The sequence below is a fragment of the Hemitrygon akajei genome, chromosome 6, assembly GCF_048418815.1.
Source record: "Hemitrygon akajei chromosome 6, sHemAka1.3, whole genome shotgun sequence".
Classification (NCBI taxonomy): Eukaryota; Metazoa; Chordata; class Chondrichthyes; order Myliobatiformes; family Dasyatidae; genus Hemitrygon; species Hemitrygon akajei.
In genome coordinates this window covers 4,014,738-4,034,291 of record NC_133129.1, presented here as the reverse complement: position 1 = coordinate 4,034,291, position 19,554 = coordinate 4,014,738, and positions in this window count along the sequence as shown.

Genomic DNA, 19,554 nt, shown 5'->3' with positions numbered 1-19,554 from the left:
ACATTTGACAGGGAGAAAGTAAAGTCTGATGTAGCAGTCTTTCAATGGAGTAAAGGAAATTATAGTGGTATGAGAGAGGAGTGGGCCAAAGTAAAGTTAAAGAATTTGCTAGCAGGAATGACAGCAGAGCCACAATAGTGTGAGTTCCTGGAAAAATGAGGAAGGAGCAGAATAGATGTATTCCAAAAATGAAGAAATACTCAAATGGGGAAATAGTACAACCGTGACTGACAAGGGAAGTCAAAGCTAATATAAAAGCAAAAGAGAGGACATACAACAAAGCAAAAATGAGTGGGAAGGCAGAAAATGGGGAAGCTTTTAAAACCCTACCAAGATCAACTGAAAGAATCTTTAGGAGGGAAATGATGAAATATGAAAGCAGGCTAGCAAACAATATCAAGGTGGATAGTGAAAGCTTTTTCAAATATGTAAAAATTAAAAGAGAGATGAGAGTGGATTTCGGACCACTAGAAAATGAGGCTGGAGAAATAATAACGAGGGATAAGGAGATGATTGATGAATCATCAGGCTTCACTGTGGAAGACACTCACAGTGTTCCAGATGTTGAAGGGTGTGAGGGAAAAGAAGTGGGTGCAGTTACTATTACAAGGGAGAACTTGCTCAAAAGGCTGAAAGACCTGAGGGTATATTAGTCACCTGGACCAGATGAACTGCGCCCTAGGGTTCTGAAAGAGGTAACAGTCGAGATTCTGGAGGAATTTATAATGATCTTTCAAAACAATCATTGGACTGGCATGGTGCCAGAGGACTGGAAAATTGCAAATGTCACTACACTCTTTAAGAAAGGAGGAAGGCAGCAGAAAGGAAACTCCCTATACCGACCATCTTGCTGGTGAACGTGCAGTCTCTGGTGAATAAAATCGATGATCTCAGAGTTAGGATACTGAATCAGAGGGACATTAGGATCGTGTGTGTCCTTTGTTTCACAGAATCCTGGTTAACCCTTTCTGTACTGGCTGCAGCAATCCTGATTGATGGGTTTACTATACACTGTCAGGATCGATCTGTAGAGTGTCTCAAAAGCAGAGGTGGAGGAGTATGCCTCATGATGAACTCCTCTTGGTTCACAAATATATCAGTGCTGTCCCAATTCTGCTCACCAGTCCTGGAATATCCAGTGGTTAAGTGTCGTCCATTTTAGCTACCACAGGAGTTCTCCTGGGTCATTTAGTTAGCAGTATACATTCCACCTCAGGCCAATGTCAATCAGGCTTTAGATGATCTGGGCATTGGGATTAACATGCATTAAACAGCACACCCTAATGCCTTCACCATCGTTTTGGGGGATTTTAACCAGGCCAAAAAAAAACACTAAACAATTACCATCAACAGATCACTTGCAATACCAGAGGAAACAACACACTGGACCATTGTTACACCACCATCCAGAATGGTTACGGTGTTATTCCATGCCCTCACTTCAGGAAGTCTGATCACCTGGCTGTACTACGACTCCCTGAGTACAGGCAGAGGCTGAAGACTGCTGCACCAGTAGTGAGGACCAAGAAGGTACGGTCAAGGGAAGCACAGGAGCCTTTGTAGCACTGCTTTGAATCAGTGGACTGGACTGTATTCAGGGATTCATCTTGGAATCTGGATGAGCATGTATCCATTGTTACTGACTTCACTGAATCGTGTGTGTGTGAGTGTGTGTGTGAGTGCGTGTGAGTGTGTGTGTGAGAGTGTGTGTGAGAGTGTGTGCGTGAGAGAGAGTGTGTGTGTGTGTGAGAGTGTGTGAGAGTGTGAGTGTGTGTGTGTTTGTGTGTGTGAGAGTGTGTGTGTGAGAGAGAGTGTGTGTGAGAGTGTGAGTGCGTGTGTGTTTGTGTGTGTGAGAGTGTGTGTGTGAGAGAGAGTGTGTGTGTGTGAGAGTGTGTGTGAGAGTGTGAGTGTGTGTGTGAGTGTGAGTGTGTGTGTGAGTGTGTGTGTGTGTTTGTGTGTGTGTGAGAGTGTGTGTGTGAGAGTGTGGGTGTGTGTGTGTTTGTGCGTGTGCGTGTGCGTGTGCGTGTGCGTGTGTAGTGGTGCCTGCAAAGACTCGCTTTACATTTGCAAACCAAAAGCTGTGGATGAACCAGGAGGTACATCATTTGCTGAAGGCTACATCTGTGACATTCTGGACTGGCGACCAAGGTCTGTTCCAAAAAACCAGTTCTGACTCACGGAGGGCTATTTCAAGGGCAAAGAGACAATTTTGAATGAAGTTGGAGGTGACATTGGATGCATGGCAACTCTGGCAGGGTATGCAAGACATTACTTCCTACAAAGCGAAACCCAAATAGCATGAATGGACACGATGCCTCAGTACCAGATGAACTCAACACCTTCTATGCCCACTTTGAAAGGGAGAACACAATTACAGCTGTGATGATCCCTGCTGCACCAGATGACCCTGTGACCTCTGACTCAGAGACCAGTGTTAGGCTATCTTTAAAGAGGTTGAACCATCGCAAGGTGGAAGGTCGGGAGCATTCAAGGACATTTTCAAACTCTCACTGCTACAGGCGGAAGTTCCCACTTGCTTCAAAAAGGCAACAATTATACCGGTGCCTAAGAAGAATAATGTGAGCTGCCTTAATGACTATGGCCCAGTAGCACTCACATCAGCAGTGAAGAAATGCTTTGAGAGGTTGGTTATGACTAGACTGAACTCTTGCCTCAGCAAGGACCTGGACCCACTGCAATTTGCGTATCACCACAATAGGTCAACAGCAGATGCAATCTCAATGGCTCTTCATACGGCCTTAGACCACTTGGACAATACAAACACCTATGTCAGGATGCTGTTCATCGACTACAGCTCAGCATTTAACACCATCATTTCAACACTCCTGATTGAGAAGTTGCCGAACCTATGTCAGGATGCTGTTTTTGGGATTCTGGGATTTTCTATCGTTCATTCTTTGGAGGCTTTCTTTCTGCTTCATGGATGTCTGCAAAGAGTAAGAATTTCAAGTTGTATAGAAACATAGAAACTTGCAGCACAATACGGGCTCTTCGGCTCACAAATTTGTCCCGAACATGTTGCTACCTTAGAAATTACTCGGGTTACCCATAGCCCTCTATTGTATGCGGAAAACATTCTCTGATATTAAATTCCACCATTGAACCATTAAACCATTGAATCGCTGCATGAAAGTGAACCTTGGGTTAGTATGTGGTGATATATACGTACTTTGGTAATTAGTTTGAACTTTGCAGGGAATCTGGAAGCACAGACTCAAGTCATCTGCAATCACATCAATTCAGATTCAATTATGTATTAATTACACGTGAAATGCACCATTAGCATAAAGAATCTATGTGCTGGGAGGCAGGCAGTGTACAAATGTCCTTACAATTGAAGGATCTATCTATTCTCTATCTATTCTCTGGCCTGACACCAGAGTCCATTTCACAGCCTCCCTCGCACCTCACATATACCCCCGCTCTACCTCCCTGATTCTGTCTCAGGAATAGTCCCTCCTATAACCATTCCACAGCCTCACCATCACTCTGCACACCTCCCAGCTCCACCACCCTGTTTCCCTCTCAGGAACAGTCGCTCCTCTTCATCCACCCCCCACCCTGAGCCCAGTTAACAGATAGGGGGCATTCGGTTGTCCTGCCCTGCTCCACCTGTCAATATGACCATGGCTGACCGTCGACTTCAGGATCCTTAACCACAATACCTTTGGCAGTGAGACATTATACAGGAACTCAGCAAGTCAGGCAGCATCTATGAAAGGAAGTCGACGTTTTGGGCCAAGATATTTCATCATGACTCAACTGTTTATTCCTTTCCATTGATGCTGCGAGACTTGCTGGGATCCACCAGAATTTGTATGTGTTACTCTAGATTTCCAGACTCCCTTTATTTATGATTTGGCATTATGAAATTGTTCCTTCTTGAAAATATTTTGGGACTCGGCCGCCTCTGCATTCTATGCTGGAGACAATTCTGTAATGTTCACTTCACTTGGAGCTAGGGAAATTTAAAGTATCTTCGGTGTGGTACCATGTGTGTCCCATGGCTGTGGCCAGAGGTCTTGTACGTCACATTGAGTATGAACAACTAAAGTGAAGGATGAATCTGCTATTGGTACCCTACCCTGACACTAACTACAGGAAACTGCAAAGACAACCCTAGAGTCCTTCACCCTCTCCTCAGTGCTTTGGACTTCTCACTCACTGCACTTTACTTCCTGACCCTGAAATACTGACTTTTTTTTCAGTTGCTATAGAATATTGAGGAACTGTTAAACTGCACTTACGACTCACAGGAACCACACTGTTGAACACTCAAAAGAAGAGGTCGAACAGAGGGTAAAGTTATTCTAAGAACTTAAGGCAACAACTGCAAAGTGTGCCTCAATGCACTCACCATATTCTGTGTAAAACAAACCTGCCCTGCTCTTTAAACTGCACACCCTCCCCAACCAATGCACATACACAAGGCTTAAGGTAGTGCTTGTACTATTTGTAGCAATGGAGCAGTTTGGGAACAGTTTGTTCTCCTTCTCTGATGAAAGCCCTGCTGGCATTGGGGTGGGGGGGGGGCGGGCAGAGGAGGGTGACAAGAAAGATTCCAGGAGTGAAATGGTTAACACATGAGAATCGTTTGACAGCTCTGGGCCTGTCCTCACTGCAGTTTGGAAGAATGAGGGGACATCTCACTGAATCCTGTTGAATATTGAAAGCCTGAGATAGAGTTGAAGTGGGGAGGATGTTTTAAATGCGGATGAGTCTAGGACCAGAGGGAATGAATCAGAATTGAGTGATTTCTATTTAGAACAGAGCTGAGGAGGAATATGGCTTGGCAGGTGGTAATGAATTGTGCAATTCATTGGCACTAACGGCTGTGTATGCCAAATCATTGAGTATATTTAAAGTTGAGGAGGATAGGTTATTGGTGTCAGGGCATCAAAGGTTACGGGAAGAAGGCAGAAGAGAGGGATCCAGTGGGATAATAAGACAGTCATGATGGCATAGCAGGGGATAGTCGATGGGTCGAACGGCCGAATTATTCTCCTATGTGTTGTGGTCTTAACTACAAAAGCCCTTACAAACTCACTGTGAACTAAGTCGTGTAAACACACTGGCAAGAATATGACAATACCCTATCACACACAATTTCATATAGAGGAAGAGGTACAACAGACATGAAATGTGACAGATAATCAAACATTTCACAGTCAAAGGCATTTAGATCACGTCTTCCCCATTCTGAAATTTGTTCTGAGCAACAACTGAACCTTTCAAACATCTCTGGATTGGGCTGCTGCCACATGAGTGATTGAAGGGGTTTAATTGAGCTGGAGCTCTGTAATTAGGGATGTTTCATAGGGTTTTGTACTGGGACCTCTGCTGTTTGTGATGTACGTAAATGACCTGGATAGATTGGTGGGTTATTAAGTTTGTAGATGACACTAAGATTAGTGGATTGTGGATTGTGTAGCAGACTGGCAAAGAATACAATACGATATATATCAGTAGTAGATCTGGACAGATGGAGTTTAACTCAGATAAAAGTGGGGTTTTACACCTTGGTAGGGAAATTGCAAGGAGACAATACACTGTCAGGCAAGACTGTCAACAGGTGCGTTTTGCACCTTGGACCCAGAGGAACACTGTTTCATTTGATTGTTTTCAAGTGCACGGGTGAATGACAATTGAACTTGAACAAACTCATTAACATTTCACACTACAGCCACATGTCTCTCAATCCCATGGATCAGACGAAGGGCCTTCAATCACAGGTACTCTGCTGTTTCAAACACCTACACTTATCTCTGGTTAATCCCAGGCTCATGAGCATGCCTGAAAGGAACTAATGACTCTTGTGCTGGGTTGGAATTTATGCCATGGAGCAATAACATTAAGCAAGGGGTCCATGGACCCCAGGTTGAGAAACCATGCTCTATAATTTACATAGAAGACAACTGTCTTACTAATAGAGGAAACTTTATTCATGTTATTATTTAGAGATACAGCACAGTAACAAACCTGCGGCGCTTACATACACAAAAGTGACTAATTACCCTCTCAACCCTTACACCTTTGGAATGTGAGAGGTAACTGGTACACCCAGAAGGAATCCATGCAGTCTTGGGATGAGCATACAAACTTATTACAGACAGTGGTGGGTATTCGCTGGCACTGGTGTTTGTATGTTGTCCCTGTGGCTGTGGGTATCCCATGCGTGTTCTGTTTCTTTTCCGATGCACTAAGGATGCATGGGATGATTGGTTAATAAATTATCCTGAGTGGATTTTGGAGGCAGTTAATGGGCATTTATGAGAGACAATGGGGTACAAGAAAATAAAGAGGGAATGGGACAACTGGGACCACTCTGCTGGGAGCCAGCATAGTCCAATGACTGGATGGTCTCCCTTGGAGTAATAAGTAATACCAAACAGTTCTTGATTTCAAGTACCGTCTGTAGATAGAGATGAACAATTCAATACAACACACACAAAATTCTGGAGGAACTCAACAGGTCAGCCATCATCTACAGGAATAAACATTCAACATTTCAGGCCAAATCCCTTCATCAGGACTGCAAAGGATGGAGAGAAGCCTGAATGAACAATACAGGGAGTAAAACGAGTACAAGTTCGAAGGAGATAATTGAAGCCAGTGGGTTGGGGAGGGGGGTTGATGTAAGAAGTAGGGAGGTGATAAGTAGAAAAGCCAAGGGGCTGGAGAAGAAAGGATCTTATAGGAAATTATAATGGAAGATGGGAAATGGGGAAGGACATTAGGAGGGCGCTGGGGCAGTTTATAGGCAGGGGATGGGATGAAAAGAGTTAAGGGGGCAGTGTGGGGAATTGAGGAAGAGGGAAGGGGAGGGGGATTAGCAGAAGTTGGAAATATTGCTGTTGTTGCTCTGAGCTTGGATGCCATCCAAACTGAATATGGTGTGCTGCTCCTCAAATTGAGAGTGGCCTCATTGTGGCAGTAGGTGGGACCATGGACCAACGTGTCCAAATGGGAATGGGGATTTTTGGATGGAACGAAGGTGGTTGACAAAGTGGTCCCCAATCTATGCCTGGTGTTAATTTCGTGAATTAAATATATATATTTTTTACATATTGCGCCTTCTTACGATCCCATAGATAAATGCTTTTGGTACTTAATTAAAAACACTATCAGAGGAATTAATAAGACAAACATAGTGACTGTCTTACGTACCCGTGACACGTGACTGTGGTGTTGAAGCTATACTGGACTTAAGGTAGTGGTCTTGTGATGGTGGAGTGACGTCATTTTCCCGCCAATAGAGGTCATGTGACAGTTTTTTTTTTACACAGGGTATAAAAGGAGGACCCCTCCCTGTGAGGAGGGGCAGTACGTGGCTGGATTTGCCATTTTGACTCCATGCCACTGCATGGTCCAATATTATGACGCAGTTTTGTTGAAAGGTGGAGTTTTATTTAATGCCTAAAGTTTAAAAGGTCATTGCCAGCAGTTTCTTTATAATACTGCCAGTTAAAAATCAGTGGAGAGTGAAGATCGGAGTTTGGGAGTTAAAAGATCGAGGAAAGTCGATTTCGACGGTGAAACAGGTTCGACCTTGTTTGATCCCCATTCGGAAGGAATTCTTTGGCTGTCCCTGTGTTAATCCCTGTGAATAGCAGAAAGGATTGGGTACAGTTTTGTAAAGGAAAGGTCAGTGCCTTTAAGCCGTTTCATTTTCATCTTCGTAAATTCTCCGGGGAAAAGTATAGTTCGACTGGGAACCGCAACAACACGATGTGTAAGAGAATTTAAATCGTCTAAAAAGTCTCTCCTTTAACGGACTGTAAGCATTTTGAATTTTTGCAGAACTACTTTGAAGAACTGTTTTTGCAACATCATTTTAAGAACTGTTTAAGCTTTATTGCTTTAAGAACTGTTTAAGCTGCCGCACAGCAGCTGATTTCCGGTTACGTTAGTTGTTTGTTTACTTTTGAGGGTTTGTTTTTCGGTGTCTAATTAACGTTTTGTTTGTTATAAAAAACCCTGCCTTACTTATATATTTATTGTTGCTGAATCCGTAACAACTGTTATGGATGGTTTGGGTAAGATGTTCCCAGTGTTTAAGTAGGTGCTGCCAAGCGAAACAATGGAAATAGATCAACATATCACTACAGTTGTAGAGTCCTAAAGTGTTAGCACAAAAACTGACCCTTTGACCCATCTAGTACACACCAAACTATTTGGGCTCGGCCCATCGATCCACACATGATCCGTTGTCCTCCATACCCTTTTCATCTATGTACGTATCCAAACTTCTCTTAAGAATTGTAGGCATTCTGTTCAGTGAAGAAATTGTCCTTTGGGCCCACAACGTGCATGACAACCTGTTGCCTATCTATGCGGCCCATTCGACCCCCATAGGTGCATATTGCTGAATATTTGCCAAAGTAGTCTTCAGTGTCCTGCCTAAATGGCTACTGTCCTGTTGCACTCACATCCATTATCATGAAGTGTTTCGAGAGGCTTGTCATGAGGCATATCAAGATCCTACTGCCCCCCTCACTGAACCCCCTGTGGTTTGCGTACCATCCCAACCACTCAACAGACGACGTCATTGGCATCACCCTCCACCTGGCCCTAACCCACCTGGACAAAAAAGATACATATGTTCAAATAACACACACAAAATGCAGGTGGAACACAGCAGGCCAGGCAGCATCTATAAGAAGAAGCACTGTCGACGTTTTGGGCCGAGACCCTTCCTCATACGTTCCAATGATGTTCATAGACTGCAGTTCAGCATTTAACACAATCATCTCTCAGAAACTGATTGGAAAGCTGAGCCTACTGGGCCTGAACACCTCCCTCTGTAACTGGATACTAGACTTCCTGACTGGGAGACCTCAGTCAGTCTGGATCAGGAGCAGCATCTCCAACACCATCATACTGAGCATGGGGGCTCCCCAGGGCTGCGTGCTCAGTCCACTGTTGTTCACTCTGCTGACCCACGACTGTGCTGCAACACACAGCTCAAGCCACATCATCAAGTTCGCCGAATGCACGACCCTGGTGGGTCTCATCAGCAAGAACAATGAGTCAGCTTACAGAGCAGAGGTGCAGCAGCTAACGGACTAGTGCAGAGTCAACAACCTGTCTCTTAATGTGAACAAAACAAAAGAGATGGTTATTGACTTCAGGAGGGCACAGAGCGACCAATCCCCACTGAACATCAACAGCTCCTCGGTAGAGATCGTAAAGAGCACCAAATTTCTTGGTGTTCACCTGACAGAGAATCTCACCTGGTCCCTCAACACCAGCTCCATAGCAAAGAAAGCCCAGCAGCGTCTCTACTTTTGGCGAAGGCTGAGGAAATTCCATCTCCCACCCCCCCATCCTCATCACATTCTACAGGGGTTGTATTGAGAGCGTCCTGAGCAGCTGCATCACTGCCTGGTTCTGAAATTGCACCATCTTGGATCGCAAGACCCTGCAGTGGATAGTGAGGTCAGCTGAGAAGATCATCGGGGTCTCTCTTCCCGCCATTACGGGCATTTACACAACACGCTGCATCCGCAATGCAAACAGCATCATGAAGGATCCCACACACCCCTCATACAAACTCTTCTCCTGCCCTCTGGGAAAAGGCACCAAAGCATTCGGGCTCTCACGACCAGACTACGTAACAGTTTCTTCCCCCAAGCTATCAGACTCCTCAATACCCAGAGCCTGGACTGACACCTTACTGTCCTATTGTCTTGTTTATTATTTATTGTAATGCCGGCACTGTTTTGTGCACTTTATGCAGTCCTGGGTAGGTCTGTAGTGTAGTGTAGTTTTTTTTCTGTGTTGTATTTTACGTAGTTCAGTCTAGTTTTTGTACTGTATCATGTAACAGCATGGTCCTGAAAAAACATTGTCTCATTTTTCCCATGTAGTGTACCAGCAGTTATGGTCAAAATGATAATAAAAAGTGACTTGACATGACTTGATATCTTTCTACGCCTTGCCTATCTAGGTACCTGTGTCAATGCATCAAACACATTCCAGAGATTAAACAGTCCAAGTGTAAATTTTGGTTCATGCAAAAACCCTTTCTCACTCTCACTGTATTAGCTCATATTGTATTGTCTTCTGTGTAACGTTTGTTGGAAATTGGAAACACTCCAACAAGCAGCAGATCGAAACTTCATCAATAATTGGCAGTCAGAGAAGATCTGTTTTCTCTAATAATAATGAGAGGAAATACCAATGCCCATGAATGTAAAAGCGACAAAGAGTGATGTATACAGCCCTGTCCGTCACACGCAACGTCCTCCCCACCATTGAGCACATTTAAAAGCAGCTCCCATCATTTAGGGCACCCACCGTCCAGCCCACTCTCCCTTCTCTCTTGCTGCTATCAGGAAGAAGATAAATGCCCCTTAGTTTGAGGAAGAGTTATTACCCTTCAGTCATCAGGTTTCTGAAATAGTGTGGATGACTTCACCTACCTCAGCACAAAACTGATCACTGAACACAGCTCGTGAACTCAGTTTCAAGGATTCTGCAACTTACATTCTGCATATTGTTATCTATCTATCTATCTATTACTTGTTATTTTTTGACAGCTGGTCTTCTTTTGCACAATGGTTACTTGTCAGTTCTAACTTTACTCGCTTTTTCCCTCTCAGGGACAATTCATCCCTTTAAACCCACCCATCACTGTGAGACCCGTTAACAGGTGTAGGCCATTTGTCTGACCGACCCTGCTCCCCCAGTCAACGCAATCATGATGGACTGTTCACCTCAGGATCCTTCATCTTTAATCTCTTTGCCATTAGGAGATTATGCAGGACCTCAGAAAGTCAGGCAACATCTATGCATAGAAATAAACCGTTGACATTTCTGGCCAAGATCCTTCATCAGGACTAGACTGATAAAGGGTTTCAGTCCAAAATACCAGCTGTTTATTCCTTTCCATTGATACTTACTGATTTGCTGAATTCCTCCAGCTTGTTTTTGTGTGTTACACTGGGTTTCCATCATCTGCAATATGTTCAAAGGTTCATTTTATCATCAAGGTATATATGCATAATAGAACTCTGAAATTTGTTTTCTCCAGGTAGCCATAGAGCACAGAAAATCATATGTTGGAAGACATCAATGCCCTCCTGCATGAAAAGAAATAAACAAAAACCCACAAACCGCTAACACCCCAAACCCTCCCTGACACAAAAACTACAGATCACCCAAACCCCAGCCCGCCAATCTGCAGCAAGAAATAATGGGCGAGACCACGAGAAAAAACATAGAACTGTAAGAGGCCAATATGAACTACAGTCCAATCCATAAATCTCAGAATATCGATAACATCTCCAAGAAAATCAGGAGTGGTCTCAGGATGCAAGACATAATATGTCCACAAGACTATAAGTCATAGGCACAGAATTTGGCCATTTGGCCCATCAAGTCTGCTCCGCCACTCAATCCTGGTCAATCCTTTCTCTCCCTCCTCAGCCCCGCTCCCCAGCCCCTTCCTCGTAACCTTTGATGCCCTGTCCAGTCAAGAACTTATCACTCACTGCCTTAAAAAACCCAGTGACTTGGTCACTACAGCTGCCTGTGGTGACAAATTCCACAAATTCATCACCGTCTGACTAAAGAAATGTCTCCACATCTCTGTTTTAAATGGACACCCCTCTATCCTAAGATTGTGCCCTCTTGTTCTAGACTCCCCCACCATGGAAAACTTCATTTCCATATCTACTCTGTCCAGATCTTTCAACATTTGGAAGGTTTCAATGAGAACCCCCCCCCCCCCCCATCCATCTAAATTCCAGTGAGTACAGTCCCAGAGCATCAAACGTTTGTCATATGATTATCCTTTTGTTTCCAGAATCTTCCTTGTGAACCTACCCTGAACCCTCCCCAAAGCCAGCACCTCTTTTCTCAGATGAGGAGTCCAAAACTGGTCACAATACTCATGATGAGGCCTCACCAATAGGTTCAATAGGTACATTTAATGCCAGAGAAATCTGTACAATATACAAATTCTTTTTCTTCGCTAACATCTATGAAAACAGACGAGTGCCCCAAAGCATGAATGACAGTTAAATGTTAGAACCCAAAGCCCTCCCCGGCTCCCCCCTCCATCGCACAAGCAGCAGCAAGGCAAAGCTCCCCCTCCCCCCAGCAAAGCATCAATAAAGACACAGACTTGCAGAACCCCAAAGACTATCCGTTCCCCTGGTAATTCGACATACCACAGGTTCCCTCTCCCACTTATAAGGGAAAAAGAGATGTTCCCATATCTCAGCGAGAGGGGATGCATAATGAACAACTGATTTATGATGTTAAAAGTTTGCTGCGTCGCATTTTCCGAGCTCTGCGCCCAGAGAATCGGCCCCGAGGCTGAAGTCTTGGACACACAATAGACAATAGGTGCAGGAGTAGGCCATTTGGCCCTTCGAGTCAGCACCGCCATTCAATGTGATCATGGTTGATCATCCATAATCAGTACCCCGTTCCTGCCTTCTTCCCATATCCCTTGACTCTGCTATCTTTAAGAACTTTACCTAACTCTTTCTTGAAAGCATCCAGAGAATTGGCCTCCACTGCCTTCTGAGGCAGAGCATTCCATAGATCCACAGCTCTCTGGGTGAAAAGGTTTTTCCTCAACTCTGTTCTAAACGGCCTAACCCCTTATTCTTAAACTGTGGCCTCTGGTTCTGGACCCTTATTCTTAAACTGTGGCATCTGGTTCTGGAACACAACAGGCCGCGAACCCACTGCTCCTGATGTTCCATGTTCTCCCGCAATGCCTCAGTCAGGGGCACCGGCCTTGAATTCCCGGTCTCCAGAACCACAAAAATCCGACACCCTGAAGGTGAGCTTGCAGGCCTCGTCCTTGGGGTATCAAAAAGCGCCGGTCGTGAGGCCCTGAGAGCGGGTCCCATTCCCGCAAAGAACCAAAGTCAGGGTGTAACTCTGGGTCAGGGTCTTAAAAAGATCCTTCAAAAGCGAGAAAAGACATATCAAAGATAGAAATAGAGCTGTATTGGAAGATGCAAGCAAAAGAGTCGCCATTTGGCGCCATCTTCATTTTGCTCCACCCTTCCAGTGCCTTATAAAGCTTCAGCATCACATTTTGTCATTTTGTCACTCATAGTTCAGTCCCTCCCCACCTACATCCAGAATACATCCCATGCCCTCCACCACTTCAATAACTTCCAGTTCCCCTGTCCTGACCGCTTCATTTTCACAATGGATGTCCAATCCTTATACACTTCCATTCCCCATCTAGAAGGCCTCAACCCCATCCGCTACTTTCTGGACAATAGACCTCACCAGTTCCCCAACACCACCACACTCCTCCAGTTGGCAGAACTGGTACTCACACTTAATAACTTCTCTTTCGACTCTTCCCACTTTCTTCAGACCAAGGGTGTAGCTATGGGCACTCGCATGGGCCCCAGCTATGCCTGCCTCTTTGTTGGTTATGTGGAAGAGTCTATGCTCCAAATCTATATGGGCGCTGTTCCCCAACTTTTCCTTCAATACATTAACAACTACATTGGTGCTGCTTCCCGCACTCATGCTGAGCTCATCAATTTAATCGACTTTGCCTCTAACTTCCACCCAGCCCTCAAATTCACTTGGTCCATCTCTGATACCTCTCCCCTTTCTCGATCTCTGGAGACAGACTGTCCACTGACATCTTCTATAAACTGAAGGACTCTCATAACTACCTCAACTATCCCTCTTCCCATCCTGCCAAATGCGAAATTGCTATTCCCTATTTCCAGTTCCTTCGTCTCCGCCGCATCTGGTCCCAGGTTGAGGCTTTCTGTTCCAGGACATCTCAGATGTCCTCTTTCTTTAAGGATCATGGTTTCCCTTCTGCCGTCATCAACAATGCTCTCACCTGCATCTCCTTCATTTCCCGCACTTCGGCCCTTACCCCATCCTCCCGTCACCACAACAGGAACCGAGTTCCCCTTGTCCTCACCTACCACCCCACCAGTCTACAGATCCAGCACATTATCCTCCGCAACTTACGCCAATTTCAACAGGACCCCACCACTAAGCACATCTTTCCCTCTCTACCCCTCTCTGCTTTCTGCAGGGATCGTTCCCTCCGTGACTTCCTGGTCCACTCATCCCTCCCCACAGATCTCCCACCTGGCACTTATTCCTGCAAGCGTAAGTGCTACACCTGTCCCTACACCTCCTCTCTTACCACCATTCAGGGCCCCAAACAGTCCTTCCAGGTGAGGCAACACTTCACTTCTGAGTCTGTTGGGGTCATCTATTGCATTCGGTGCTCCCGGTACGGCCTCCTCTACATCGGAGAGACCCGACGCAGATTGGGGGACTGCTTCATTGAGCACCTCCGTTCCATCTGCCACAAGAAACAGGATCTCCCAGTTGCCACCCACTTCAACTCTGCTTCACATTCCCATTCAGATATGTCCATACATGGCCTCCTCTACTGCCATGAAGAGGCCAAACTCAGGTTGGAGGAGCAATACCTCATATACCGTCTGGGTAGTCTCCAGCCCCTTGGCATGAACATTGAATTCTCCAACTTCCAGTAATTCCCTCCCTCTCCCTTCCCCCATCCCACTTTCACTCTGCCTCATCTTCCAGCTGCCTATCACCTCCCTCATGGTTCCGCCTCCTCCTACTACCCATAGAGCTTTCCCCTTACGTTCCTTCTTCACCTTTCCTGCCTATCGCCTCCTTGCTTCCCCTCCCCCACCCTTTGTCCTTTCCTCTTACTGGATTTTCACCGGCACCTACCAGCCTTCTCCTTCCCACCCTCACCTCACCTTCTCTATAGGGCCCCTGCCCTCTCCCTCTTCAGTCCTGATGAAGGGTCTCGGCCCGAAACGTTGACGCTCGTTTCCACAGATTCTGTCCGACCTGCTGAGTTCCTCCAGCGTGTGGTACGTGTTGCATCAATCCGCCGAATGCACACTTGCCACATTCCTGCAAAATTCCTCATTCTCACAGAACTCAAGGGCACAGCCTCAAAACTGAGGAGGGACATTTTAGAACAGAGGTAAGGAGGAATTTTTTTAGCCAGAGATCAGTGGATCTGTGGAATTCTCTGCAACTGACTGCTGTAGAGGCCAAGTCCGTGTGTATATTTGTGTCGGCGCGTGGCGAAGTGGTTAAGGCTTTGGGCTAGCGATCTGAAGGTCGTTAGTTCGAGCCTCAGCCGAGGCGATAGGCAGGAAAGATGAAGAAGGAATGTAAGCGTGTGTCCTTGAGCAAGGGACTTAACCACACACTGCTCTTGCATGTTCCAAACCACCAGTGGCGGCGGTTGGTGCTGTATGGACAAGACAAGGTGAAAGTTGATCGGTCAGGGCATCAAAGGATATGGTGAGAAGGCAGGTGTATGGGGCAGAGTGGGATTAGCCACGATGGAATGGCGGAGCCGACTCGATGAGCGGAATGGCGTAATTCTGATCCTATGTTTACATTCTTATGGGAATGCAGATTGTTTCAGAAACTGAAGGACTCTCATAACTACCTCGACTATCCCTCTTCCCATCCTGCCAAATGCGAAATTGCTATTCCCTATTTCCAGTTCCTTCGTCTCCGCCGCATCTGGTCCCAGGTTGAGGCTTTCTGTTCCAGGACATCTCAGATGTCCTCTTTCTTTAAGGATCATAGTTTCCCTTCTGCCGTCATCAATGATGCTCTCACCTGCATCTCCTTCATTTCCCGCACTTCGGCCCTTACCCCATCCTCCCGTCACCACAACAGGAACCGAGTTCCCCTTGTCCTCACCTACCACCCCACCAGTCTACAGATCCAGCACATTATCCTCCGCAACTTACGCCAATTTCAACAGGACCCCACCACTAAGCACATCTTTCCCTCTCTACCCCTCTCTGCTTTCTGCAGGGATCGTTCCCTCCGCGACTCCCTGGTCCACTCATCCCTCCCCACAGATCTCCCACCTGGCACTTATTCCTGCAAGCGTAAGTGCTACACCTGTCCCTACACCTCCTCTCTTACCACCATTCAGGGCCCCAAACAGTCCTTCCAGGTGAGGCAACACTTCACTTCTGAGTCTGTTGGGGTCATCTATTGCATTCGGTGCTCCCGGTACGGCCTCCTCTACATCGGAGAGACCCGACGCAGATTGGGGGACTGCTTCATTGAGCACCTCCGTTCCATCTGCCACAAGAAACAGGATCTCCCGGTTGCCACCCACTTCAACTCTGCTTCACATTCCCATTCGGATATGTCCATACATGGCCTCCTCTACTGCCATGAAGAGGCCAAACTCAGGTTGGAGGAGCAATACCTCATATACCGTCTGGGTAGTCTCCAGCCCCTTGGTATGAACATCGAATTCTCCAACTTCCGGTATTTCCCTCCCTCTCCCTTACCCCATCCCACTTTCACTCTGCCTCATCTTCCAGCTGCCTATCACCTCCCTCATGGTTCCGCCTCCTCCTACTACCCATAGAGCTTTCCCCTTACGTTCCTTCTTCACCTTTCCTGCCTATCGCCTCCTTGCTTCCCCTCCCCCACCCTTTGTCCTTTCCTCTTACTGGATTTTCACCGGCACCTACCAGCCTTCTCCTTCCCACCCTCACCTCACCTTCTCTATAGGGCCCCTGCCCTCTCCCTCTTCAGTCCTGATGAAGGGTCTCGGCCCGAAACGTTGACGCTCGTTTCCACAGATTCTGTCCGACCTGCTGAGTTCCTCCAGCGTGTGGTACGTGTTGCATCAATCCGCCGAATGCGCACTTGCCACATTCCTGCAAAATTCCTCATTCTCGCAGAACTCGAGGGCACAGCCTCAAAACTGAGGAGCGACATTTTAGAACAGAGGTAAGGAGGAATTTTTTTAGCCAGAGATCAGTGGATCTGTGGAATTCTCTGCAACTGACTGCTGTAGAGGCCAAGTCCGTACTTATATTTGTGTAGGCCCGAGGCGAAGTGGTTAAGGCTTTGGGCTAGCGATCTGCAGGTCGTTAGTTCGAGCCTCAGCCGAGGCGATAGGCAGGAAAGATGAAGAAGGAATGTAAGCGTGTGTCCTTGAGCAAGGGACTTAACCACACACTGCTCCTGCATGTTCCAAACCACCAGTGGCGGCGGTTGGTGCTGTATGGACAAGACAAGGTGAAAGTTGATCGGTCAGGGCATCAAAGGATATGGTGAGAAGGCAGGTGTATGGGGCAGAGTGGGATTAGCCACGATGGAATGGCGGAGCCGACTCGATGAGCGGAATGGCGTAATTCTGATCCTATGTTTACATTCTTATGGGAATGCAGATTGTTTCAGAAGGGTGAAACGGAGAGAAGGCCAGGACGTCCCTGTACGCTAAAAGCAGGAGTTCAGCAGTGACAGTTTGGAAGCAAATGTTACATTGAACTTCATTGCAAGGTGATTTGAGAACAGAAGAAAGAATGTTGCTGCAGCTGTACAGGGCCTTAGAGAGAACCTATCTGAAGTTTGTGCAGTTTGGAGTTTGTCTTTGTTGGGATGATTTATCAGAGAGAGAATGTAGTGAAGGTGTATGAAGAAACCAGAGGGAGCAGGAATAATGCCTGATGAGAGATTGAATGAGTTGGCCCCATAGACACTGGAGTTGAGAGGAATGTCTAAGAACTCATAGAACCTTGTAAGATTCTAACAGGACAGGATAAATATCAGAGAGCATGGAACCGGAAAACACAGACACTGGAAAATCAGAAAGCTATTTGGAAATGGGAACAGAAATGTCTACACCTGGCTGGTGGTAAACATATGGAGCGAGGAGGCCGGGTCTGCTGAACCTGTTTGGAAAACTGGTCTTCTCAGCCTCCCTTGGTGGATCGGTCTCGTCTGCCTCTGTGAACAGAACAAGATCAATTAACGTGATCCACGGCAGTTGTACAATGAGACCAAATCCGGCATCCCTCTTCACGAATAATTTTGGAAGGGAATAGGATCAAGACATGAACGGAATTCCCAAAGGGCAGATTTTATCGTCGGTGTCAGCGTTCGACACAAATATGGTTTTGAGCCCATGTACACATCAAATTGGAAGCTTTACAGTAACGCAGTGATATAGGTAGTGGTGTTGATAGGAAGCCAAATGGCCTTAGGCTATAGGATAGTATTGATCGAATAGTATGGTTCTTAGATTAAGACCATAAAAGAAAGGAGCAGAAATAGAAGATTCAGCCATTCTATTCTGCTCTGACATTCGACTGTGGTTAATTTACTATCCCTATCAACCACACTCTCCTGCCCTCATCCCGTATGATTCTGCCTGACCGAGACAGACAGACATACTTTATTGATCCCGAGGGAAATTGGGTTTCATTTCAGTAAGTTCCACAGATTCAGCCACCTGTGATGTAAGGAAATTTCTGGTAATCTCTGATCTAGAGGGACGTCTTTGTATGAATGGCAGAGTGAAGTAATCCTGGCTGTGATGCAATTTCTAGGACAAAGACATTGAGTGTTGGGTTTCCGAGGATTATTCCGCAACAGAAGGAAGTGGGTACAAAAATCCTAGGTGCTACGTAAATGCAACGTATTCTGTAATGGATCAAGGTTGTAAATTAAGGAGGAACCTGATTATCAGTAATATAAGAAAAAGTTACGTGAGTTGAATGACTTTTCGATTGTTAATATGTTTGAAGCGGTTATGACGACAGTTTAAACTGGATTACGGTGAAGGGAGATATGGCAGAGATTCAGTCAGGAGCCAGATCTCTGAGAGATTTGCCTCGTGGGCGAGCTTTGTGGAGAATGAGAAGAGCAGAATCACCCCGGGTTGACTGAGTGCCCTGATCCCAGTGCACGTGGGATGGCGGGAGTCGAGACTTTCCTGTATTGCTTTTTCTGTGGAGGTCCGGGGTGACATTTTGTGCACATCAGAGATTAGATTTGTAGTTAGAACATAGAACATTACAGCAGAGTACAGGCCCTTCGGCCCACGATGTTGTGCCGAGCTGTCAGCCTTCTCTAAGCTCAAGCTATTATTTATTATGTGATGGTTTACAGACACAGGGCTGAACAGTCCCTACCAGCCCACCCACCGAGCCGTGACACCTAGCACCTCACCGATGTAATCCCAGCCTAATCACCGGACGACTTAAAATTAACAATTAACCTGCTGACGTCTTTAGGTTGTGGGAGGAAACCGTAGCAGCTGGAGGAAACCCACCCGCACACGGGAAGAACGTACACAGTTCCTAACAAAGGACGCCAGAAATGAACTTCGAACTGACGCCCAATGTGGAATCGCATCGTGCTAACCGCTGCGCTACTGTGGCGTCCTAACCCATCCTTCCTGCAGATCCTCACATTTGTCTCTCATTCAGTAGGTATTTAGCGGGTACATTCAATCCAAAAGGTATCTCAAAACGCTAAACAGCTTACAAACACTTCTGAAGCAGTCACTCTTATGATGCAGCAGTCACTCTTATGATGCAGTAGTCACTCTGGTGAGTATTTCTGCGGAGCTCCAACAAACAGCGATCGGGCAGCGAGATTTTGTTGACAACTAAAGACTGGGACGCTTCAAGTGTTTGAATCACGTCCCAGCGCCCACCGACTGTCCCAGTGAATCGGATTACAGTCACGTCACGGCATGAGCCT